Genomic DNA, 26,390 nt, shown 5'->3' with positions numbered 1-26,390 from the left:
CGCAGTCTGTATTGGTTGCCGATCAATTTCCGGTCACAATTCAAAGTGTTGGTTATGACCTATAAAGCCCTTCATGGCATCGGACCAGAATATCTCCGGGACCGCCTTCTGCCGCACAAATCCCAGCGACCGGTTAAGTCCCACAGAGTTGGCCTTCTCCAGGTGCCGTTGACTAAACAATGCCATTTGGTGGGACCCAGGGGAAGAGCCTTCTCTGTGGCAGCCCCGACCCTCTGGAACCAGCTCCCCCCGGAGATCAGAACTGCCCCCACCCTCCTTGCCTTTCGCAAAGTTCTTAAGACCCATCTCTGCCATCAGGCATGGGGGAACTGAGACATCTCCCCTGGGCCTATACAGTTTATACATGGTATGTTTGTGTGTATGCTTGCTTTTTAAAAATGGGTTTTTTAGTGCTTTTTAAATTATTAGATTTGTTCTTACATTGTCTTTGTTATTGTTGTGAGCCGCCCCGAGTCTACGGAGAGGGGCGGCATACAAATCTAATAAATAAATAAATAAATAAATAAATAAATAAATAAATAAATAGATAGATAGATAGATAGATAGATAGATAGATAGATAGATAAATAAATAAATAAATAAATAAATAAATAAATAAATAAATAAATAAATATAACTTCATTCCCTGGAAGTCATCAAGCTGGGAAGGATCGTGTAATTCCATGTTGCCATCCAGCAGGATGGAATCTCAGAATTTGATCTGGCTCTCTTAATATATCAACCTGAGCCGTACACGCACAAATACATTTCCATCCACTAATATTTTAAATGGGATGCTAATATGTATTCAACCTGATATGCTTTTTATGAATCTACTGTATGGTACAGCGATGGCGAACCTATGGCACGAGTGCCAGAGGTGGCAGGTGGAACCATATCTTCTGGCACATGAGCCGTTGCCCTAGTTCAACTTCAATGTGCATGTGCATGCTGGTCAGCTGATTTTCGGCTCACCCGGAGGCTCAAGGAGGGAATTTTTGGCTTCTGGAGAGTCTCTGGGGGGATGGCAGAGGACATTTTGGCCCTCCCCAGTCTCCAGAGAATCATTCCCATTCTACCACCAACCTACCTTTGGAAGTTTGTTTGTTTGTTTGTTTATTTATTTGTTTATTTGTTTATTTGTTTATTTGTTTATTTGTTTATTTGTTTATTTGTTTATTTGTTTATTTGTTTATTTGTTTATTTGTTTATTTGTTTATTTGTTTATTTGTTTATTTGTTTATTTGTTTATTTGTTTATTTGTTTATTTGTTTATTTGTTTATTTGTTTATTTGTTTATTTGTTTATTTGTTTATTTGTTTATTTGTCCACCTTTTTATGAATAAGACAGAGTGACAAATACACAATTATACTTCATCCTCTTCCTATTTTCTCCTCAACAACAACCCTGTGTGATGTGCCATTGGGCGATAGGAAAGACCAGGTTAGGGACATATCGTGAAGGAAAACATACTATGGGATTGCTAGGAATTCAATGAAATATAATCAAGCAATCTATCAACCTCCCCGTAATAATAAACTTAATAAACTTATAAACTTAATAATAAGTTTTAACTGGAGTCTCTTCTGATAATTAAATTTCAACATCTTGTGATTTGGGAAATGGTTGATAATTCCTTTCAGTCTGCCTTTTGAACAGAATCATACATTTTGAATATCTTGAGCACAGCTAATATCTTTTTTCATGACACCCATTACTAAATGGTGAGACATCTACGATACAAATTTGAATTATGTTCATGATTATATAATTTCAATTTGTCTATGGAGATTCTCAGTCATCCAGGTCATGGTTGTCTCAAGGTGCTTTTTCGAGAGGCTACTGGATTTTCTGTTTTTTCTTTGAATTAATTTAATTTAAATTATTTGATTTATATGCTGCCCAATCCCGTGGGACTCAGGGCGTCTTACAACAATAAAATAATTACAATCAAAGTCAAATATTAAATAGTGGAAAACAGTAAAAAACCCATTAAACTAACGATAAAACCCCCTAGCTAAACTAAACAATCATACACACATCCATCATCATCATCATCATCATCATCATTAATTAGATTTGTATGCCGCCCTTCTCTGAAGAGTCGGGGTGGCATACAAATCTAATACATACCAAGCGAATCACAGTTCGGTTGTGAATAGATTATGGCACTTATGTTCCCCAGGCCTATCAGCAAAGCCAGGTCTTCACGGCCTTTTGGAAGCCCAGTAGGGTGGAAGCAGTATGAACATCGGGGGGGGGGGGGGTATTTAGTTCCAAAGGGTTGTGGCAGCCAAAGAGAAGACCTTACCCCACGAATGCTCCAACCTGCATTATTCAATGGGACCTGGAGAAGGCCAACCTTCTAATTGGCCTCTGGGAAGTATGTGGTATGAAGGTATGAAGACATTTCACTTCATATCCAAAAAGTTCTTCAACTCGGACTGTATAAATCCTTCCATTCCCCACCATCCATTCAGAGCTGAAGAAAGTTCTTGGGATAATTTCAATTTATTATACCAAGGATTCATTTTGCTACATCATTTTCCCTTAACACCAGACAATGGGCCTCTTGCTATCATCTATAGACACACTTATATAATTTTCACTACATTCTCAATTAAATGGGCTTGATTATGAAAAACAAAATGAATCGATTATTGCATTTCAGTTGTTTTGATGTCAGTAAAAATAACTTATCATCATCACTCTTCCTAAAGTAAAAAAAAAAAAAGATGTTGCAGATTGAAATCTATTTCCTCGGGGGGAAAAATAACATTCAAGCATTACAGATTTACCTAGTCTTCAAGCACATAAATCCCTGTATTGTCCTTGGCAAGTGTCAGGTGTGGATATGAGGATAAAAGGATAAATGTACACATAAGCAAATAATTTTATGTCATCTTTTGGATGTGTTTTATGAAATATTTCAAGGGGAGTGTTCTAGTTACAAATAAAGTAGTATTTTATTGCTGTTGTCCTTGTACCAGCTTATTCCAAAAACCCTATCTGTCATTGTAAAGTACTCATTTATCCCTTAGATAGAAGTGGGAAAGAATTGAAATCTATTCCCCATAGATGGGTATATGTCTATTTAGAGCTGTCCACAGAATCCAACGCTTTCATCTAAATCAGGAGTGGAGAACTATGACTCCTTTATGACCAGTGCAAAGATGGGTTCCTCTCGGTTCGGACTGGTTCACCTGAACCGGTAGTGACCTGTTGGTGATGTCACAGAACTGATTTGGTTGGTGCCGTCTTTTTTTTTTTGCGTTTTTTTGCATTTTTAATCCCCCTCCTTCTGAGCATGTGCAGAAGCTGAATTTCTGACACTGCACATGTGTCGCCATCTTGTTTTTGACTTTTTTTTTAAAATGAATTTTTTGGTACTGCACATGTGCGGGTGCATTTTCTGCATGCATGCCCACGAAGCAGGCAGGGGAAGTGAACCAGCAGCGAGATAAGTTAGAACCCATCCCTGGACCAGTGGACATGGACACCAGTGGGAAAAGAACATTGTTCCCCATCCTTCCTGATTTAAAAGAAGGTGCTGCTTTGTTTGACGTAGCAGTTTGCCCTGCGCTATAACAATGAGTGTCGTATAATGTATGCAAGGTTTTGCGCAGAAGCCTCGTGTCATCCTCAGCAGTAGGGAATAGACCGTGCTGGTGAAGACGGTTCTTGATTTTCAGAAAAAGCTGGAAATTGACACACCTCAAAGCTGAAAGCCCTTTGCAGCTGCCAGACTATCTTTGAGACCGCCTTCTATCACATAGCTCCCAGAAACTGGTAAGGGCCCACAGAAATAGAACTCGAAATAGAATACACTACGAGACTAGACTTTCAATCCTGGGCCTAGAAAGCTTAGAACTAAGAAGCCTTAAACAAGATCTAAGTATTGCCCACAAGATCATATGCTGCAATGTCCTGACTGTCGGCGACAACTTCAGCTTCGACCACAACAACACAAGAGCACACAACAGATTTAAACTTAATATTAACCACTCCAAACTTGACTGTAAAAAAAATATGACTTCAGTAACCGAGTTGTCGAAGCGTGGAACTCATTACCGGACTCCATAGTGTCATCCCCAAATCCCCAACACTTTACCCTTACATTATCTACGGTTGACCTATCCAGATTCCTAAGAGGTCAGTAAGGGGCAAGTACAAGTGCACTAGAGTGCCTTCCGTCCCCTGTCCTATTGCTCTCATATATCTCCTATACCTTTATTCTATTCCTATATCTCTTCTTCTATTCTTTCATTGATATGTTCTATTACTATATCTTCTTTTCTATTCTTTCTTAGATATATTTTACTACTACTACCTCCTCTATAAACTTCATCATGTATTTTACTATGTGTGTGTATATATATATACCCACTACAACCCTCATTGTGTATTGGACAAAATAAATAAATAAAAAATAAAATAAAATAAAGAGTTGGTCTTCTCCAGATTCCATCACATAATCAGTGTCGGCTGGTGGGTCTGTGGGGGAGGGCCTTCTCTATGACTGCCCCAGCCCTCTGGAACCAGTTACCTCCTGAGATCTGGACTAAGAGCCTTTGTGGTGCAGTGGTTAGAGTGCAGTTACCGCAAGCTATTTCTACTGATCACTGGCTGCCAGCAGTTTGGCAGATCGAATCTCAGTAGGGTCAAGGTCGACTCAGCCTTCCATCCTTCCAAGGTCATTAAAATGAGGGCCCAGATTGTTGGGGGCAATATGCTTACTCTCTGTAAACCTCTTAGAAAGGGCTGTAAAGCACTGTGAACCAGTATATAAGTCTCAATGCTATAATGCCCATTGGCCTTTTGGAAAGTGGTAAACACTTGGTTGTTTTATATTTTTGCTATGAGCTGCCTAGAGTCCCTAGGGATTTGGGAGGCATAGAAATTGAAGAAATAAATAAAAACACATAATAAATAAATGCTGGCTCAGGAATTTTGGGAGTTGAAATCCACAGATTATAAAGGTTCTCCACCCTTTATGTAAATGAAGATTGCGGCAAATTCTACTCTTTCGTAGATGCAAATTGTGTCACAGTGCATGTACAAAGGGGATGGTGTCTGCATCATAAGATCATGATGCATGATTTTGTCATTTCGCTCCTCTCTTTGGGTATTTACATTATATATCTCTACTGATAAACATAGAGCTGGTATAGGCCCTATTGACCACTGAGTTTAACATTGTGCTCAGTGCAGAAATCCAAATTAAATTACAGTGGTACCTCTACCTAAAATGCCTCTACTTAAGAACTTTTCTAGATAAGAACCATGTGTTCAAGATATTTTTGCCTCTTCTTAAGAACATTTTCTACTTAAGAACCTGAGCCCAGAAAAATTTCCCAGGAAATTTGAGAGCGGCATGAAGGCCCAGCCAATTTCCTGCATTCCCCCTTTAAACTTCTGCCAGCAACCAGAGAAAAGAAACGTTTCCTTCACTCTGGGCAGCCCAGAGCGAACAGAGCATTTTCCTTTCGCTGGGCACCGTCTCAGAGTCCCTCTTTTTTTTTAAGCCTTAAAGTTTGGATTTTTTTGATTCCCCTCACCTCACCTTCTTCCTTCGGCAGCGACTGTCCTCCTCCTCCTCTTCTTCCTCCTCCTCCTCCCACCCAAATTCCAAAATTTTATTTCGTTCCTAATGGGTTTGCATGCATTATTTGCTTTTACATCGATCCCTATGGGAAAAATTGCTTCTACTTACAAACCTTTCTACTTAAGAACCTGGTCACGGAACGAATTAAGTTCGTAAGTAGAGGTACCACTGTATTTAAATCTGATTGCTGCCCAGCATAATTTGAATTATTCAGATACTTGCCTCTTAGGACTGAACTCCAAAAGTGATGAAGAGTAGCCTGGAAACTCAGACAATCTTCCTTTTACTGCAAGTAATTCTAAATTGTGAAGAAATTCCTAAGAAACAACAAGAGCTAGAGAGAGGTGGAGGTTGAAATAAAAATGATTGGGGTGCTACTTCATAGACATTGAATGTCTATGAAGGTTCTCAGTCATTTGGGTCATGGTTGTCCCAAAGGTGCTTTAAAAAAAGGCAACTAGGCTTTCTTGGTTTTTCATGAAGGTATTTGATTTCTTATCCAAGAAGTTACTATTCCTTTTCTGTGAACCCAATGGGATGGGGTCAGTTATAGGAGGTTTGGCTGTTGTTGGTGTGTCTGGGATGGGGATTGTGCAAATAGGTGGTTGAAGTTTCCTTTGAAACCTGCAGTAGAACACATTCAGGTTATCTGCCAGTTGCTGATAAATTATTGGGAGCATCACAATTTTTAGGATGAGACTGTTTCTGCTATGACAGAAAATCCATCAAGAAGAGAATTAATCCCAAGTAGGATAGTATTTGCATAAAGATGAGGACACTGATTAAAATCTCTTTCTTCAAGATGGTCAGTTGGTGGAAATTGCTCGATTTCAATGTCAGGATCAGGAAATCTTATTATTGAGCACTTGCAGAGACACTTACTCCAGCAAAAGAGGACATTGCTAACTTCCTCTATCTACCTGCTCTAGTTCTTTGCTCTTTACCTATATTTGAAGAAAGGAAAAAGAGAAGTGATTGATATTTCTTTTTCCTTTTGCTTCTACCTGCGTATGAGCAGTATTAATAGGACAGTGATGGTGAACCTATGGCATGGGTGCCACAGGTGGCACATGGAGCCATATCTGCTAGGACATGAGCCGTTGCTCTAGCTCAGCTCCAACATGCATGTGTGTGCTGGCCAGCTGATTTTTGGCTCACACAGAGGCTCTGGGAGGATGTTTTTGGCTTCCAGAGAGCCTCCAGGGATGTGAGGGCGTTTTGATCCTCCCCCGGCTCCAGGGAAGCCTTTGGAGTCTGGGGAGGGCAAAACACGAGCCTACTGGGCCCACCACAAGTTGGGAAATAGGCTGTTTCTGGCCTCCTGGGGGTGAGGGAAGCTGTTTTCACCCTCCCAGGCACATGCTCTTTTTGCATCCAAGGAAAAACAGGTTCGCCATCACTGTAATAGGACATGCCAATGAAAAGTATCCCTGAAAATGGGTATTCTCGAACTGAGGCCATTTTTTTTCAGTTTTTCAAGGTGGAATTCGGGCAACCCAGATCCACAGGCCATTTATAATCTCCATTACTCACTTTCATGACCTTTCATGCTCCAAAATTATGCTGTTGAAATTTACAAAACAAAAGATGAGTAATGGTTTCCCACTGCTTCTTGGCATTTTGGATAAGACCAAGCATAGAATATGTCTTTTAGTCATTTTTCTGACAGGACATTCGGAGTGTGGGCACTTTGTGAATTGATTAAATCATAACCAAATTTTACCAGGAGCATTGTATCCTTTCTCTGAGCCTCATATGGTACAACTCCTAAGGATAAACTGTGTTTGAGATTGTTAAAAAATTCCTTCCAGGACCGATTAATTTGATACCCTGCCAACAAAAGAAAGAAAATGTACTGACATCCACAAACCCCATACTTTAGGTCTTTCAGCTCCATTCATTCGCCTTGTTACACTTTGCATGCAAAAGTCAACAGACATTGCATATCTGAGCTTCCTTTATCGCCGGGAAGCAATTGTATATTGTTAAAGTGTATGTACTGAGAGAATGCATGCCTGAGTACATATCGAATCTAATCACGGAGCGTGATAGCTTTGCTTTGTAAAAGTAGAAAGGATTTCCTGGAATTGTCCAGACTTTGGAATGAAAATATAACCCAGACATCATTTTTTTTTATTACTGAAACTGTTATTGTAAAATAAAGTTTAATGTAGAAGTGATGCTAACAGAAAGGTCACACATTACAATATAGAAATTTCATTAAAGAAATAAAGGAGTTGCATATTGTTATGGATATGTTTCTATGAATAGAAACATAGAAACATAGAAGACTGACGGCAGAAAAAGACCTCATGGTCCATCTAGTCCGCCCTTATACTATTTTCTGTATTTTATCTTAGGATGGATATATGTTTATCCCAGGCATGTTTAAATTCAGTTACTGTGGATTTACCAACCACGTCTGCTGGAAGTTTGTTCCAAGGATCTACTACTCTTTCAGTAAAATAATATTTTCTCATGTTGCTTTTGATCTTCAGATTGTGTCCCCTTGTTCTTGTGTTCATTTTCCTATTAAAAACACTTCCCTCCTGGACCTTATTTAACCCTTTAACATATTTAAAGGTTTCGATCATGTCCCCCCTTTCCCTTCTGTCCTCCAGACTATACAGATTGAGTTCATTAAGTCTTTCCTGATACATTTTATGCTTAAGACCTTCCACTATCCTTGTAGCCCATCTTTGGACCCGTTCATTTTTGTCAATATCTTTTTGTAGGTTATGGTAAAGAAAGTGCATTTTGGATTGATTGGAAGTTGACCTCAAGGATTTTCAGCTGTGGAATATACTGCATTTGCTATGTTTTGAACAGAACTGGCAGTAGCAGCTGCTCTGTTATGGAACCTTCTCGAAAACCTCTTTGGTGATATTCCATGACTCTCCTACTTTAGCTGGATGTTATAGTGCAGGAATAGTCAATCTGGACTCTGTCACATGCTTTGAACAATAATTTCCACAATCCTGTGATTATTGGCTGTCTTATCTGGGTCTACTGGAAATTGAAATATACAACATCTGGAGTGCAAACGACATAGTTGCATTCCAGATGTTGTAGTAATACTATGTGTACTATGTGTCTGACATAGTACTACTCCAAAACAATAAAAGTTGGCTTCCCACATTGGACCCAACTATTACTAGTAGGGAAACTCAAATTCAGGAAAGCAAGTAGGTCATTCCTCATGGAGGGAAAGATTTAGTTTAACCTGATGCCATTCTTAGATTTCCTATCAGTGCTTCCATTCATTCCATAAATAGAAAATACATTTATGTGAGGACATACAGTATGTTAAAACTGTAAATAATTGGGAATTTTTTAAAAGTGTGAATTACCCAAATTCTGGTCACTAAACACAGAAACGAGCACATGGAGGTATACCATATTTTTGGAGCATAAGACGCATGGAGTCTAAGACTTGCAAAGACTTACGGCTTGGAAAAAAATCTTCACAAAGATTAACAATGAAAGAGCTTGCAAGCTGGTAAGAGCTTGGAATATTGTTAGTACCTGGTTAGGGCTGGAAACAGCAAACAGAGCAATTTAAAAAACCTACAAAGACAGAGTTTGGAAAACATTCTTGATAGAGAGTAACAATGAAAGAGCTTGCAAGTGGGTAAGAGCTGGGAACATCGTTAGTACCTGGTTAGGAATGGAAAGAAACATTTGGAGCATGTTAGAGCAATGAAAAAAAACCCTGCAAAGACTTAAGGCTTGGAAAACATTCTTTGCAAAGAGTAACAATGAAAGAACCTGCAAGGTAAGAACTGGGAAGAGCATTAGCACCTAGTTATGGCTGGGAAAAAAAGCTTTGAAAAAAGCTACAGAGTATAAGACACACCTGAATTTTTAGCCTCTTATTTAGGGAGGAAAAAGGTGCATCTTATACTCTGAAAAATATGGTATGTTTATTTAGGGTATACAGCTTTACTATCATTTTAAAACAGCTTGGAAAGGAACCGGACAAAAATATCATTCCTCTCCTGAGAATAGGATGGAGGTAGTCCTCAATTTACAACAGTTTATTTAGTGTCCATTCAACATTACAACGGCACTGAAAAAAATGTGATTTATGACCAGCTTTCACAGTCCCAACGTTTGTAGCCTCCCATGATCATGTGATCAAAATTCAGATGCTTGGCAAGTGACTCATATTTGTGATAGATGCGGTGTTCCAAGGTCATGTGATCACTTTTGATCACCTTCAGAAAAGCAAAATCAATGGGCAAGCCAGATACAACCGGGTTTAACAACTGGGTTTACTAATTTATCAACTGCAGTGATTCACTTACGAGCTGTCGTAAAATTGGGCAAAACTCACTTAACAAATGTCTAACTTAATAACAGAAATGTTGGGCTCAATTGTGGTCGTAAGATGGGGACTACCTGCATAATAGAGGTTACTATAATTGTCTATCACAATAGCATACTCTGCCCTGGCTCAAATAATTACTTAGCCTTCTCCAGCACTTTCCTGCATTATTAATGTTCCTTATTGCTTTGCACAACATTTAGTTCTTGAATCCACGCCCATCAATGCTAGTAGCTACTTGGTCGATTTTGATGACAAAAATAACAAATTGGACGTATAGCTTTTGTTTACACAGAGCCCATTAGAGGGTAGTTATCAGGTAAGAACTGTATTACCACCCTAAATTACATTGAAAATAAAATCAATAGCTTATTTAAACACTGAGCAAAACTTCAGAACAACACACAAAATATTGCCTCAAGAAACTCAGCAACAACTTTTAATAAGAAAGTATGATGAGTCCCCAAAATAAACCCCAGGAAGAAAAGACAGGGAGCAGGAAGAGAAAATAGGGATAGCTTTAGGAGAGCATTCTTATTTTTTAGATGAGAGTGTATTGTTATTTTTATTTAGGGCAGTTTTTGAGATATGCAAAAGCAGTTGTTCTATTCAAAATGCTCCTTAAGTGTTTTCATCTGAAAAAGGAATTTAGGTTATAAAAACTCCACTTGGTAGACCGACAGTTCATCAATAGCATGACACTGGCATTGAAATATCCCCCCCCCTTTAATTTAGATTTTATGTTAAATTTGTGCTCAGTGTCACCCCATTTGTCCCATAATAACTGTCATTTGTGTCAATAGATTTTGCTAAAATTAACTTCTATGCAGATGATTCAAACAGGAATAGGAAGTAAGATTTATAGAAACAATAAATCTGATCTGATGTTAATAATGTCAATACATTATGTTTCTGTGACAATAGATTTAGGTTAAAATCTCTGTCTGTCTCTCTCTCTCCTTAAATTAGTTACATTTACTTACTTACTGTTGTGGTTAGCTCTGGCCCAGCTCCTGCCCCAAGGAATGTGCAGGTGGATATGGGGGAGACATCCACATGCTGCAGGCCTGTTTTGCTCCCAGTGGAATCTGCTGACAAAGTCTCCTCTGACCAAGGAGGCCTGAGTGACAGGGAGGAGGAGAGTTTGGCAGACAGCCCAGGAGGAGATAAATCATCTGTATCATCTCTGGATTCTGAACAAGAATTAATGACACATCCACGCATGCGTAGAGTGATGCATAGGAAGCAACAACTAAAGGATTATTACAAGAGACAATGAGGCCACCTGTGGTTGGCTGGGGCTACTGTAATTAGTTCTGCTGCTATAAATAGCAGCCTGTGGGTTTGGCCGTTGTGGAGAATTATCTGATCGTTGTGTTTCATGAATGTCTTGCTGACTTCGGCCTTTGTTTGTTGACTTTTTACCACTTTGAAACCAAAGCAGAGCAAATTGTGTTTCACTTCGTGGAAGAAGAAGGGCTGTGACTTCCTTCACAGCTGCAAGCTAAGTATATACAGTAATACCTCGTCTTACGAACCTAATTGGTTCCCGGGGAAGGTTCGTAAGACGAAAAGTTCGTAAGATGAAACATTGTTTCCCATAGGAAACAATGTAAAGTCAATTAATCTGTGCAACAAAAAACCCCCCGCAAAAAAATGCCGCCGCCTGGCTGTCACCTTTTGAAACAGCCAGGGGGCTTCTCGGCGGCCTCCCGAACCCCAAACGCCAAACCCGAACTTCCCGGCTGTTTTAAAAGGTGACAGCTGGGCGGCGGGGCTTCTCAGCAGCCTCCCGAACCCCAAACCCGGATGTTTGGCAAAAGTTCGGGCTCGGGAGGCTGCTGAGAAGACCCGCACCCCGGCTGTCACCTTTTAAAACAGCCGGGGGGCTTCCCAGCGTTCTCCTGAACCCAAACGCCAAACCCGAACTTCCAGGTTCGGCATTCGGGAGGCCGCCGAGAAGCCCCCCGGCTGTTTTAAAAGATGACAGCCGGGCAGTGGGGCTTCTCAGCGGCCTCCCGAACCCCAAACCCGGAAGTTCGGCAAAAGCCCCAAAATTTGTACCTTTGAATTTTTGGGAGGCTCCTACCAGAGAGTCCGGCAGAACACTTACTTACTTACTTACACGAAACTTATATTCACTATTTGTTACCAATGCAGAAAAGTTTTTTATTAACCCAAACATGTTTTACATATAGTACTCATCTTATGACCACTTGGATGATGGATTTCTATTGCTAAGCCATACCTTGACAACTTGAAGAGGTATGAACTTCAATTCCTAGTTTTTTTTCAGCCAGCTTTGCTTCTAGGTGCTTCTGGGAGTTGAAGTTCACATCTCTTCAAGTTGTCAACTTTGAGAAGCACTGCTCTACAGAATAAGCATGTCATTTTTTTTTTTTTTAAAAAGTCCATTAGCTTTACTTCAGCTTTTTATACCCTGGATGTAATTTTCAACTGACAAAGTCTTATCTAGTTCCTGATTGATTCTGACAGTGTAGTGGTGGGACCTTTCAGCACAATGTCTATAGCTCTTGATTATTATCTTTAATTGAAGTGCATCTGATGAAAAAGATCGATTAGGCCAAATGAAAGTGTGGATTGTTACAGTATCAAGACACGTAAAGTATAATTGTTCCTTTATAATAAATTAAAAACACAGTATTAACATTGAATGTCCTAAGTGTTTATGCATATTAGGAAGACCTCATATTTCAGAGCACATCAAAGAATGATGTAAAATAATGCAATCAAAGTTCAGTTCTTTATTTGCATAGATGGTATAGACCAGGAGTAGTCAAAGTTGGCTCTTCTATGACTTGTGGACTTCAACTCCCAGAATTCCTGAGCTAGCATGATTGACTCAGGAATTCTGGGAGTTGAAGTCCACAAGTTGAAGAGCCAACTTTGACTACCCCTGGTATAGACAGGATCTTCCCAGATTGAATTTATGCTACTACAACCTACTGGATAAATCCCAAGATTTATCCAGTAGGTTGTAGTAGCATAAATTCAATCCCAAGATTTATCCTAAAACTCTTCTTCCCATGATCTATCTCTGGACTATGCTGTCTTTTTGCCCCTACTTCCTGGCTGCATTACTGTAGTCTATATTGATAACAAGATAGCTAATGAGTTGTCAGTTTCTAATATCATTAAAGACAGCTTCCCTCTACTTATTTATTGTGGTAAAGAACAGGAGAATTTCAGCATATCCATCCATTTTTCAGGTTATTTCCATTTTGGGTAGGAATTTGCGCATGCGTCAAATTGGATAGACGCATCTACAGAGAGCTCCCTAATGTGAATTAGGAAAAGTGAAAGTTAACCCCTGACAACCCTCTCTAGCTTGGTGAAAAGTGGGCTGAGAGGAAGTGGTTTGAACGAAGCTTTTGAAAACTTTACAAAAAAGAGTTAAAAGAAGGAGCAAGTCACAGTTTTAAACGTGAGTAGGGGAAAAAGTGAGAACAAAGAAAAGATGGCGTCTACTACGGAGCTGGAGGGAAAAATGGATTCATTGTTAACGGCATTTGCCAATATGGGACAGTTGCTCCAAGATATGAAAAAGGAGATAGCTAACATTGGGGCTGGTATTGCAGATTTAAAAGAGCAGTCGAAAACACAAGATCAAAGAATTGTGAAACTGGAGGAGGAAAAGAGTCATCAGAAATTACGTATAATTAACTTGGAGGACAGACAAAGAAGAGCTAATCTCCGCCTGAGGGGATTCAAAAAAGATTTCGTGGAGGGTAAACATCTTATCCAAGCAATTTACCAGTGGTTCAGTGAAAACAACATTAAATGTGATCCAGGTGAATTTGAAAGAGCACACTGGGCATTTGGATCTCGGAATCAAGGAGATCAAAAAGATGTTATTGTAAGATTTAATTCGGAAAGGAGAGCAGCAGAAATCTTCAGAGAACTAAAGCAGATTTCAAACTTACGTTATAAAGCCATTCCAATACACATTTTAAAAGATTTGTCTGCAGAAACACTCAAGATGAGAAACCAGATGAGAGACGTCACCTCCAAATTATACGAAAATGGAATCCGTTTCACATGGCATTTTCCTGCCACAGTAATTGTTTTTAAAGACTCCAAAGTTTTCCAGGCGAGATCTCTGGAGGAGAGGAAGAAACTGCTTCAACAGCTGGGGATTGATTCGAAGGTAACTTCCCAGGCATCAACATCGAGAGGAGAAGAGGATTTGTTTATGCTCCAACCAATTCATGCAGCAGAACAAAGCAAAGAGGAAAAAATTGCAGCTCTGCAAAAGGAACTTGAATTACTTCAGGAGAAGGAAAAAAGAGAAGAACCGAGAATCACGCGCCAGAAGAAGAAATAATGAACTGAACTGAGCTGATCTGCCAATATGGTATTATTGTTCTCAACTAATTAACTTCTTCTTTGTGTATTTTATGCTAACCAACAAGGGGAAAAGAGGGAAGGAGGGGGGAATCTTTCTTTATTGTATTAAAAAGGGGAGAGATGGGGGAGGTCTCTAGTGGAACGCAAATTCAGGAGTGCCTCTTGGATAACGAAAGTTTTTTTCGTTGCCTCCCCTCGGGGGGGGGGGTGCAAGGGAAGAGGCACTAGGGTGGGGATTCATGATAATCAATAAGCATTTTTCCAGCAGGCTCTGTTTTGCAGGAGGGGGAAATATATTTAAAATTATGTAAATGGGTGAAACAGTGTTATTGTCGTTAAACATAAATGGTCTCTCATCACAGAAAAAACATTATAGAATCATGAAGCTGGCTAGGGACAGTAAAGCTGACATCTTATTTTTATCAGAAACTCATAAAGGAAGGGAAAAATCAGATAAATTAGTTACAAATGGCGAGTGGCAACGGGCTTATGAGTCGAGAGGGACAGCAAAATCCAGAGGAGTCGCCATCTTGATTAATCAAAGAATATTATTTCAATTAATTAATATTAAAAGAGACAAAGACGGTAGAATGCTATTTATCAAGGGAAAAATAAATAATAAGGTAGTAACTTTAGCAGTAATCTATGCCCCCAATGTAAATGCAAAACAATTCATAATGAATGTAAAGCGTAAATTAGATAATTTTGCGGAAGGCACAGTGATTTTAGCAGGCGATTTCAACTTGGAATTAACAGCACGGAGGGGAGAAAAGAAAAAGCTACATTTAAATAAAATTAATATGATGGACCTACATGAAAATATAGTAAACAGGGATACATTTTATTCAGCAAGACACAATAAATTTAGTTGCATTGATTATATATTAATTAATAAAACAGCCGAGGTACAGCTCAAGAAAGTAGAAGTTAAAAGCATTTGGTTATCAGACCATGCCCCACTGTTAGCAGTGATTGAGATAGACGTTGGTAGGCAACAAAGGATTTGGAGATATAACCCTGTGGTTTCAGTTAGTGAGAAAAATAGACTCAAATTACAAAAGGAATTGAATGAATTTTTTAGTATTAACGCAACAGGTGAAATTAAGCAAACAATAGTTTGGGATACACATAAGGCTGTCATGAGGGGTAATTGTATTAGCACTGAAGCTTTTATTAGGAAATCCTGGGAAGTTGAAAGAGAAAGCCTATTAAAAGAAATAGATTTAATTCAAGAAACTTTAAAAATTACAAGAAATAGAGCTTGGAATACATTATTATTATTATCTAAGAAAAAGAAATTACAATCACTTGATGAAGAAAGATGGAATAAAATGAAGATGATTGTAAAACAGAGAATCAGGGGATGGGGGAACAAATCAATGAAACAAATGGTACATTATTTGAAAAAAAAGAAAAGAGAAATCCCATATCTCTGCTTTAAAGGATAAGGAAGGTGTAATAAAACGTAGTAATGTAGAAATGGAAAAAATAATGAGTGACTTTTATGGGAATTTATATAAAAAAGAACATATTACATTGCAAATCATAGAGGTTAATGAGAAATTAATGGAAGAAGATAGACAAATTTTAAATGCAAAAATAACAAATGAAGAGATATCTATAGTTATTAAAGGGTTGAAACCTGCTAAAGCCCCAGGCCCAGATGGTTTTACTGCTGAATATTATAAGACTTATATAAATGAATTATTACCGTATTTGGAAAAATTGTTTAACAATGTAATTGAGACCTTTGAAACTCCACAAACGTGGAAAATCTCAGAAATTATAACTATCCCAAAGCCGGATCGTGATCTAATAGACCCAAATTCTTATCGCCCTATCAGCTTACTCAATCAGGATTATAAAATATTTATGAAAATATTGGCAAACAGGGTAGAGAATATCTTACCAAAGGTAATTGGAGAAGACCAATATGGATTTGTTAAAGGAAGAAAGATTTATGAACCAATTAGAAACGTGGTTAATGTTATACACCATGCTAACAATACCAAAAGAAAACTAAGTATTTTAAAGTTAGATGTGTATAAAGCCTTTGATAAAGTTAACCATGATTACCTGTTTCAATTATGTAAAGATTTAAATATGGGAGATTCATTTTGTAGAATTATACAAACAATTTATAAGGATAATATAGCCCATATTAGAGTAAATGGCAACAGAACAGAGACGATTAAAATTCAGAATGGAACTAAGCAGGGTTGTCCACTATCCCCAATGTTATTCGTACTGGCTATTGAGACTTTAGCAAATAAAATTAGAAATGATAAGGAATGGAGAGGTTATCAAATAGGAAAATTTGAATTGAAATTAAATTTGTTTGCAGATGATGCTATAGTGATGTCCGAAACCCCAATCGAAATGATGAAAAGAATATTGATATTGCTCCAGGAATTTAAAGACCAATTGGGACTTATGGTTAATATAGAGAAATCAGAGATAATTTGTTTAAACACAGGCCCTAAAGAGCAAATTGAGATACAAAAAATATCAGGATTGAAACTAGGATGTAAAAAAATGAAATATTTAGGAATTTGGTTGTTTAAGAATCCGATAAAAATTGTGACAGCCAACTATAATTTAATATGGAAAAAAAATCCAGAAGCAGATAAAAAATTGGAGGGGGAAAAGGTTGGGAAGAATTGCCAAGATCAGAGCCCTTAAAATGATGATAATACCAAAAATGATGTATTTATTTCAGGTTTTACCAGGTACCTTCCCTGGGGCAAAACTGAGAGAATGGGATAGTAAATTAAACTTTTGGATTGAAGGAAACAAAAGGCCTAGAATAAGAAAAAAATGGCAGTTTGCCCAAGAGAAAGAGGGGTGGGGGTGGGGGAGCCCGTGCTTAGCACTATATAGAGAAGCATTTCAAATAGAAAGATTAATGGAATTACAGTTATGGGGGGAAAAGAAGTGGGTGAATTTAGAAAAGGAAATTAATAATATAAATAATAAAGAGCTATTATTTAAAAATTGGAGTAGAATAGAAATCAGTAATTTAATCGACCCTCTGAAAGCATGTTTAGAAATATGGTCTAAATGGCAGGGAAAATGTGGAACTAGAAATTCCAAGCTATCAACGTTACACGTATTGAATACAGGTGATGATGTTAACTTAAGCAGAATTATTAAAGTATTAAACAGCAAAGGGATAATGAGAATTGAACAATTATATGAGAAGGATGGAAGAGTTAGCAGAACTCGATTGGAATGGTGGCTTGGTCAACAGAAATGGCTGCAGATTAATGCAATAAGCAAATATTTAAATAAAAGTGAGAATAAAGAAGCTTTCTTACGAGAAGAAAATTGTTTAGAAAAAATAATAAAAGAAAAGATTAATGAGATAAAAGCCGAAGCCGGTAATATATATAGAATGTTATTGCAGGTGGAAGAGGAAGTAATAAAAAGTTTGACAAGATGCTGGCAAAATGATTTACAAATAGATGAAAGTGAAATGAAAGAAATGGTAGAAAATATACATAAGATTAAAAATACAAGAGTTAAAGAGATGAGAAGAAATTTTTTACATAAATGGTATTATACACCGGCACAACTTGCACACTTCCAGGGGAAAGAGAAGGGTAATTGTTGGCATGGTTGCCAAAAAAAGGGAATCTTTATGCATATGTTCTGGGAGTGTGCAGAAATTCAGACATTCTGGAAGGAAGTACAGAATGAAATTAACAAAATGTTAAATATTAACTGGATAATTACAAAAGAAATAGCGATTTTAATTAAACAAAGAAAATTAGGAGAATTCAAGGAAATAAAATCTGCAGCATTGGAAAGTGCTCAAGCAGTAGTGGTATTGGGTTGGAAAGACTCTACAAAATGGACAATACAGAATTGGCACTGGTACATGGTGGACCATATACATTTTGAAATTATGGAAATAAGATTAAACAATTTTGATGAAAACAAATTGGAGAAGCTGATGGTACAATGGAATAAGGTGAAAGATTGTATGTTGAGTAGAATCTGTGATGTAAATGTGAAAAATAAACTGCAATCACTCTTTTAGTAATATCTAATGCAAGATAGAGCCAAGGAAATACAGATAAACAAAATCAAAAACTTTTGAATCCCCTTGTATGGGTGGTGGTGGTGAAGGGGGGTGTTTTGTTTGTTAGGTGATGGGCAAACGCACTGTGCACTGTTACATGTTTGTTTTATGTAATTATTTTATAAAAATCAATAAAAAATTATTTTTTTTAAAAAAAATTCCATTTTGGGTAATGGTTACTGCATTTGAGCAACTGGAAGTCTAAGGATGAGTTGGAGAGGAGATCATATGAAGTAAATGAAGGTCCCTCCACTTGACTGCGATTTTGTAGTCTTTCAAACTAAAATGCAAAAAATGCTGAAGGATTTGGTTCTGATATTTGTTACAGCTATATACGCCTGGGCCTTTCAAAAAAGCAAGCAGCGAAATTGTCTGTTGTTCTGTTGCACAACAGTTGATGAGCCTGGTGGCTTATTTTGCCAAGGGACAGAAATACAACAAACTGACACAGTGGGTTATGAGCAGACGATGTGAAGCCAGAGACCAAAAACATCTATTAGCATTTCTCAAACCAATCACCCCTTAAAAGGTAATAATATCTTGCTTTTTTTTAATCTACCAAGGCTATGCTGTCAACCAAGATTTAAAGGCACCATACTGCTATACATTGGCTGCCTACATATAGTGAGAGAACACCCAAGGCTATAATAGTAGAAAATATTTGATGTTAAAAATAGAGTTTAAATGTGTAGGGTAGATGTCCTGCAGTAGATGATCTCTAGTTTTGAACAGTTAGGTCATTAGAAAGAAACCCCTCCAGATTTAGCCTGTTTTATGAAGGCTTTCCTTGTGTGAAAGATAGATTCAGTGAAATCCATCTGTAGATAGAAAGCAAATATTGCTAGCTTTACTCATGTATGTGCTGGGAGCATATGTAGGCTGGGCCTTGTGCATTATGCTAATCCATAATATCAGCTTTTATGGCTCTTAAACCATGACTTGTAGTACAAATGTTGTGCATATCCATCCATATGTCAGCCTATTTATGTAATTCAAAGGATATAATTTGCTACTGGATACAAAGCTCGATACACAAAACATGCCTCTAAAGAAAAAACACAATCTAGTAGCTTCCAGTCATAGTGAGTGCAAATGAAGGATAAGAATGATGGGACTCTACTCTAAAACATCTGACAATTGCCCAACAATCATTCTACACCCACATGAAGCTGAAATTTAGCATACAAAGATGTTCTGCCGGCGTGTTTCAACCGCCTGTAATTACAGGGTAATTAGTCCAGGAAGACACACACCACACGATAAAAGGAAAACCCAAAAGTTTTTATAAACAGAAAAACAGAAACAGCTCCCATTTTAAATGTCAAAGGGATTTTCTGGTACACAGAAGGCACAGGTTAAATGCAATCCAATTGCTCACCCAATAACTGGGAAATTGAGTCCAATTCTAAAGTCCAATTCTAATTGTCCACACACAATCTTGAACAGCACAAAAACCACAATCTTGACGAAACAATGAATCAGATAAACTGCCATGAGGCTAAAATACCAAGCTGCACTTTTATCTGTAGCACTAATTACAGCAGCCCCACCCAACCACAGGTGGCCTCATTTTCTCTTGTAATAATCCTTCAGTTGTTGTATCCTATGCATCACTCTACACATGTGTGGATGTGTCATTAATTCTTGTTCATAATCCAGGGATGATACAGATGATTCATCTCCTCCTGGGCTAGCTTGCTCTTTTGTGCTGGTTCCGGCAGCATTTTGAAATGCACTTCTGTCGGTGAGAGTTGGAGTTGAACATTTACTTGCCAAATATACTTGCTGACACCATTTGGAGTTTGCAGAAGAATTTTTTTCTTTACGGCCTTAGAACGGTGATGGTGAATCTATGGCATGAGTGGCACATGGAGCTATATCTGTTGGCACGCGAGCCGTTGCTCTAGCTCAGCCCCAATGTGCATGTATGTGCCAGCCAGCTGATTTTTGGTTCACACAGAGGCTTTGGGAGGGTGTTTTTGGCCTCCAGAGAGCCTCCGGTGGGGGTGGAGGAGGGTGTTTTTACCTTCCCAAGGCTCCAGGAAAGCCTTTGGAGCCTGGGGAGGCCAAAACATGAGCCTACAGGGCTCACCAGAAATTGGGAAACCGGCTGTTTCTGGTCTCCAGAGGGTCTCCGAGGGGCGGGGTAAGCTGTTTCATCCTTCCCAGGCATTGAATTATGGGTGTGGGCCTACGCAATAGCACACATGGATGCTGTTTCTGCACCCGAAGAATAAAAGGTTCACCATCACTGCCCTAGGAGATAAATATCTGCCACTATCTTGGATTGAACTCACAACTTTCCGAATGGGTGGTGTCTTCATCATAGGCCAGCATGCCACTCAGCCTGGTCAACTCCTAGAGGATCCCAAAGACAGAAATAATTGCTTAAATAAATGTTTAGAATGTTGTGCTGTTGTAGTAACATTGGAGTTTCCGCACAAAAACAGGCACAATATTGCTCAGAAATTCAGGTGAGCATGCAGCTGTCTTCTCACTTTCTCCTGTTGCTGAGGACTTTTATTTATTTTACATGATGCTTCAATTTAGTTATCTCTGCTGCATTCTTATAGAGAGATAAAGTAAAGATGTTAAAAAAATCCAAAGAATGAATTTGGCAATTTAACTGTGAACTTCTCTGTCGAGTGCAAGTTCCCAAGGAAATAACACTTTATGTGTTGATTCTGAACATTTCAAAACATAATTGTTGTGATGTTAGAAGTAGGACAGTACTAAAATGTCACAAATCACAAGATGAGGATGTTCATTGACTTATCTTTTGAGAGAGAGAACTGAAAATTGCAGGGTTCTCTCCTATTCATTATTAGACAATTCCATAGATACCCAGACATTTCTAGTTAGTTCTTAAATCTAACCTAGTCAATCTTTAAATCAGAGCAAGCAAACATGCCTCTCAGAACAACTACAAACAAACAAGCAAACAAACAAACAAACAAACAGACAGACAAACAAATAAATCTTGGTATTTAAGCATCAACCAACAAACAATTGTTCACTGAAAAAATGGAAAAAAAGGCAGGTAAAAGCAATGAAAGAAAGCCACAGGCAACAGAGGAAAGATAAATCAGCAGAGGATTTTAAATAATATTAATATTTTACATTATCAGTACATCAATATTTCTCAACTTGGGCAACATTAAGAGGCATTCCAGGTTAATAATTTTTTTTATGTCCAAAGCAGCAGCTGAATAGAGATAAAAAGTAGGACACCAGATAATCCCTGCTCTATTCTGCATTATGAAAAAAACAATTTGCTTGGATGGACATGATGTGTTCAACAGCTGGAAAACTTTGTAGTTTCAAGTCAGCATTTCCTCAACGTAATGTCCTTTATGTTTAGTAGATTTCAACTCTCCTACTTCTGACCTGTTTGATTGGGAACAATAGATGCTGACATCCATCATATCTATTAAAATTTGTCTGTTACTTTATAATTTCCGTTTTATTTTGGCAAAGCTCTTCAAAGCAGCATATACTAAAAAAACCCTACATTTTAAACTCTTTATCTCACAGTTAGAAATTAATATTGGTTTTGATACAGACAACATTAAGGACTTACAGCAACTCTGATACAATTAGTGTCATTTTATCTTTCAAATATTACCGGAATAGTAGCATCAATGTAAATCAAATGTCAAACAAGAATAAATGCTTTTTATTCCTATTTCACACATGTGAAATTGTAGCTCTAGATCAACAACAGCTAATTTGGGACCTTGGGGGAAGCATTTTCAATTTTGTAACTTTCAGTGAAGCATTTTCCCCATCCCTGGACTGAGTTTTATTTTATTTATTTGTTTTGTCAAGTGGGTATTGGTGGTATAACAATATTTATATACATGATACCAGTAAAAGAGAAATATTAGAACGGGGACGGAAGGCACTCTGGTGCACTTATGCATGCCCCTTTCCATGTTCCATCTATTTAGGAATAGAACAGGTAGAAAACGGGCTCTATTTAAATGATCATTCTGAAAGTCAAATATCAGTACATAGGATGGATACCTTTTTAAGCAACCCAGTCACAATCCCAGAACATTCATTCATTCATTCATTCATTCATTCATTCATTCATTCATTCATTCATTCATTCATTTATTGGATTTGTATGCCGCCCCTCTCCGAAGACTCGGGGCGGCTAACAACAGTAATAAAACAATGTACAATAATAATCCAATAAATACTAAAAATGATTAAAAAACCCATTAATATAAAAAACTAAACATACATACAGACATACCACACATGAAATTGTAAAGTCCCAGGGGGAAAGAGCATCTCAATTCCCCCATGCCTGGCGGCAGAGGTGGGATTTAAGGAGCTTACGAAAGGCAAGGAGGGTGGGGGCAATTCTAATCTCTGGGGGGAGTTGGTTCCAGAGGGCCGGGGCCACCACAGAGAAGGCTCTTCCCCTGGGTCCCGCATAGCGGCATTGTTTAGTTGACGGGACCCGGAGAAGACCCACTCTGTGGGACCTAACCGGTTGCTGGGATTCGTGCAGCAGAAGGCTTATATAATACATTAGCGATATTTGGTCTGTAATATAGTAGGAGCAATATATCTTAGCACTAATATTAGCACTAATATTAAACTTAGAACAAGCAGTAAAAATGTTGAGCAGAACATTTTTAAGAATCTGAAACTCCAACAAAAGAATTTATAAGTGGGCTTGGGAGAAATATATATATTTTTCCTAGATGGGTTCAATAGCTGCATTCTAGATTCTTCAAGAGTTTGAGACTATATATACCAATTATTGTGGAAGTACATGTCAGCTGACTATCCCAGTTCAGTTCTAAAATCACTTTTTAAAAGTCCTCAATCCATTTTAAATTTGGATTTACTAATTTACTAATTCCATTTATCATCCCAAACTATCAAATATGCTTAAAATCAATCTCTGGCATCGAATTATCTTTCTTAGAAAACACACAGAGACATAGCATGTAAATAACTTTCCTTATACCAAAAATTTACAATGTTATTTCCAGAGCACAAGATAGGATGTGACAATGCATAAAACAACATAAGGCAAATGGGACCTTTTCCCTCCACACACGCAGACGGTCTGACCTCTGTCAGACTTCACAACCATTCTGTCTTTGTCTTCAGGGTAATGGTAGACATTTTGATGTTATAGTGGGAATTCTAAAAGCTATTGAATGTCTCCTGATGATACTAGTTATTTTGTGATGACTATTAGCTCAATTTTGGAACATTGGCTTTGCATGCCTAAAATCCCAAATTCAGTTCAAATGATATTCAGTAATTAGATTTATTTTAGCAAAAAAGGAAATATCCTAGAAGATATATTATATGTAATATTAGCACCAGAGAGATTATCAAGGTTACATTCTGTTGCAGTGAATTCTAAACCTTTTTGTCACTGTGGACCTCTTTTAAATATCTTTTGTGGCGATGGACCATAGCTACAGACTACCAAGATTTAATTCAATATTTAAATATTGAATAAATAATTTAATTCAATATTTAAATATTGAATAAATAATTTTTCTTCAAATTTGTGCAGTAGCAGGCGGTTCCGGAGGTACTCTGGTATTCTTTATGGCAGCTCCAGAGATATTGGAACACTGCTATCATGTCACCCCTGGTCGTTCTTTTCATTAAACTAGACGTACCCAGTTCCTGCAACTATTCTTCAAATGTTTTAGCCTCTAGTCACCTAACCATCTTTGTTGCTCTTCTCTGCACTCTTTCTAGCATCTCCACATCTTTTTTCCATCGTGGTGACAAAAACTGGATGCAGTATCCCAGGTATGGCCTTACCAAGGCAATATAAAATGGTATTAACACTTCAAGTGATCTTAATTCAACCCCTCTGTTAATGCAGCCTAGAACTGTGTTGGCTTTTTTGGCAGCTGCTGCACACTGCTGGCTCATATTTAAATGGTTCTCCACTAGGACTCCAAGATCCCTCTCATAGTTATTGCTATTGAGCGAGGCACGACATATACTGTACCTGTGCATTTTGTTTTTCTTCCCTAAATGTAAAATCTTAGTTTTTCACCATTGAATTTCATTTTGTTAGATGTTAGATAATCTAATATGGTTTTCTATTGTTGGTGAGCTCTGTTACAAAAGTCTGAGAGCTACACATTTAAAAGATAAGTTGATGTATAGGTTCAGATGAGAACTGAATAGACTTCTTTCATAATATAGGGTAAAAATTAACAATGTCTTCCACACTTTCTGGAACCTGTCAGAGAATCCATCCAGCTTGTTGCCTTGTTTCATTGAACTCAATCTCGATTAATCTGAGGATGCTTGGAATCCTAGCATAAGGGTCTCGTTTTATAAATGCATATGTGATAGGGTATTTACTGATGTATTTGCCATCAGGCTATTCAATGTGATTATTTGTAAAGTCTGGCAGCCTACAGTGCCTCACAGATGCCTAAATGTGCATACAAGTGCATACAAATGAATTCTAAATGGAAACTTGGAAAAAACCCCACCCGTTTTTTATGTCTCTGTTTACCTTTACCAAGCACTTAGTTTACTTGTTTTGGCAAGAGCAAAGCTGTTGCAATCAGCATATTCTTTTTTAAAAAGCAAGCTGTTAAAGAGGACAGGGTGCTGTAATTTTACTAGCAGACAGTTTGTTAGTTTGTGATGGAAGAAAATACTGGCTAATAAAATATACAAGCTCCATTAAGAGGAAATAAAAGTCAGAATGTCTTGGACTCTGTATAATGATGTGAAGTTTTTATTCAATTTATCCTGATGAGAAAGAGGATAGCAGGACTCAGAATAACTTTGGGTTTAGGGTTTATGGTCTGCCCAGTAATGCTATCAATATAACTATGCTACTGATAGTTAAAAGTAGCAATATAGGAGGCTAACATGAGCAAGATTAGATTAGAACAAGGCTCTCTGTTTGTTTTCAAATCCAACCTTCTGTTTGCCTGTGAGGCGTTTGGGAGCCAAACATGAATGTACAAGAGGTTTTTGACTTGTGACCACAATTAAGTCCAAAATATTGACTGCTAAGTGAGACATTTGTGAAGTGAATTTAGAATAGAATAGAATTTTATTGACCAAGTGAGATTGGACACACAAGGAATTTCTCTTGGTGCATATGCTCTCAGCGTACATAAAATAAAATATACATTTGTCAAGAATCATGTGGTACAACACTTAATGATTCTCATAGGGGTCAAATAAGCAATGAAGAAGCAATATTAATAAAAATCTTAGGATATAAGCAACAAGTTACAGTCATACAGTCAACATGGGAGGAAATGGGTGATAGGAATGATGAGAAAAACTAGTAGAATAGAAGTGCAGATTTAGTAGGAAGTCTGACAGTGTTGAGGGAATTATTTGTTTAGTAGAGTGAATTTATGACCTTCCTTGCCACAGTTCAGAGGTGGGTTCCTCCTGGTTCGGACCAGATGCCTAAACCATTAACGATCTGCTGGTGACATGAAAATGGCATCACGGATCCGGTTGGGAGGTATTGTTCCATGGGTGCCACCATCTTTTTTGGGGGGGGGGGGAAATTTTGGCCGAATTTTATGTTCTTCCACCCGCCCCTGGGCTAATACTCACCTTTGTTTCTTCACCCGAAGCACAGCGGATGAGTTCCTCAGCTATATTTCAAGCTGTTTCCTACTACGGAGCATGTGCAGAAGTAAAAATTCACATGGGGATGTGTGTGTGTGTGAGCATGGTGTGCGCATGCGTGCAAAACATTGCAATGCAAACCAGTGGCCAAAGTACGTGGAACCACCCTGCCACAGCGGTTAAGTGAATCACTGCGGTTGTTAAATTAATAACACGGTTGTTAACTGAATCTGGCTTTCAGAAGGTCTATCAGAAGGTCGGAAAAAGTGATCACATGACCTCGGGACATCAACAACAGTCACAAATGTGAGTCGGTCCCCAAGTGTCTTAATTTTGATTGTGTGACATTACAACAACGTTGCTGCAAAGGTTGTTAGCGTGAAAAAAGGGTGACATT

Source organism: Erythrolamprus reginae, chromosome 3, assembly GCF_031021105.1.
Source record: "Erythrolamprus reginae isolate rEryReg1 chromosome 3, rEryReg1.hap1, whole genome shotgun sequence".
NCBI lineage: Eukaryota > Metazoa > Chordata > Lepidosauria > Squamata > Dipsadidae > Erythrolamprus > Erythrolamprus reginae.
This window is presented reverse-complemented; position numbering follows the sequence as displayed.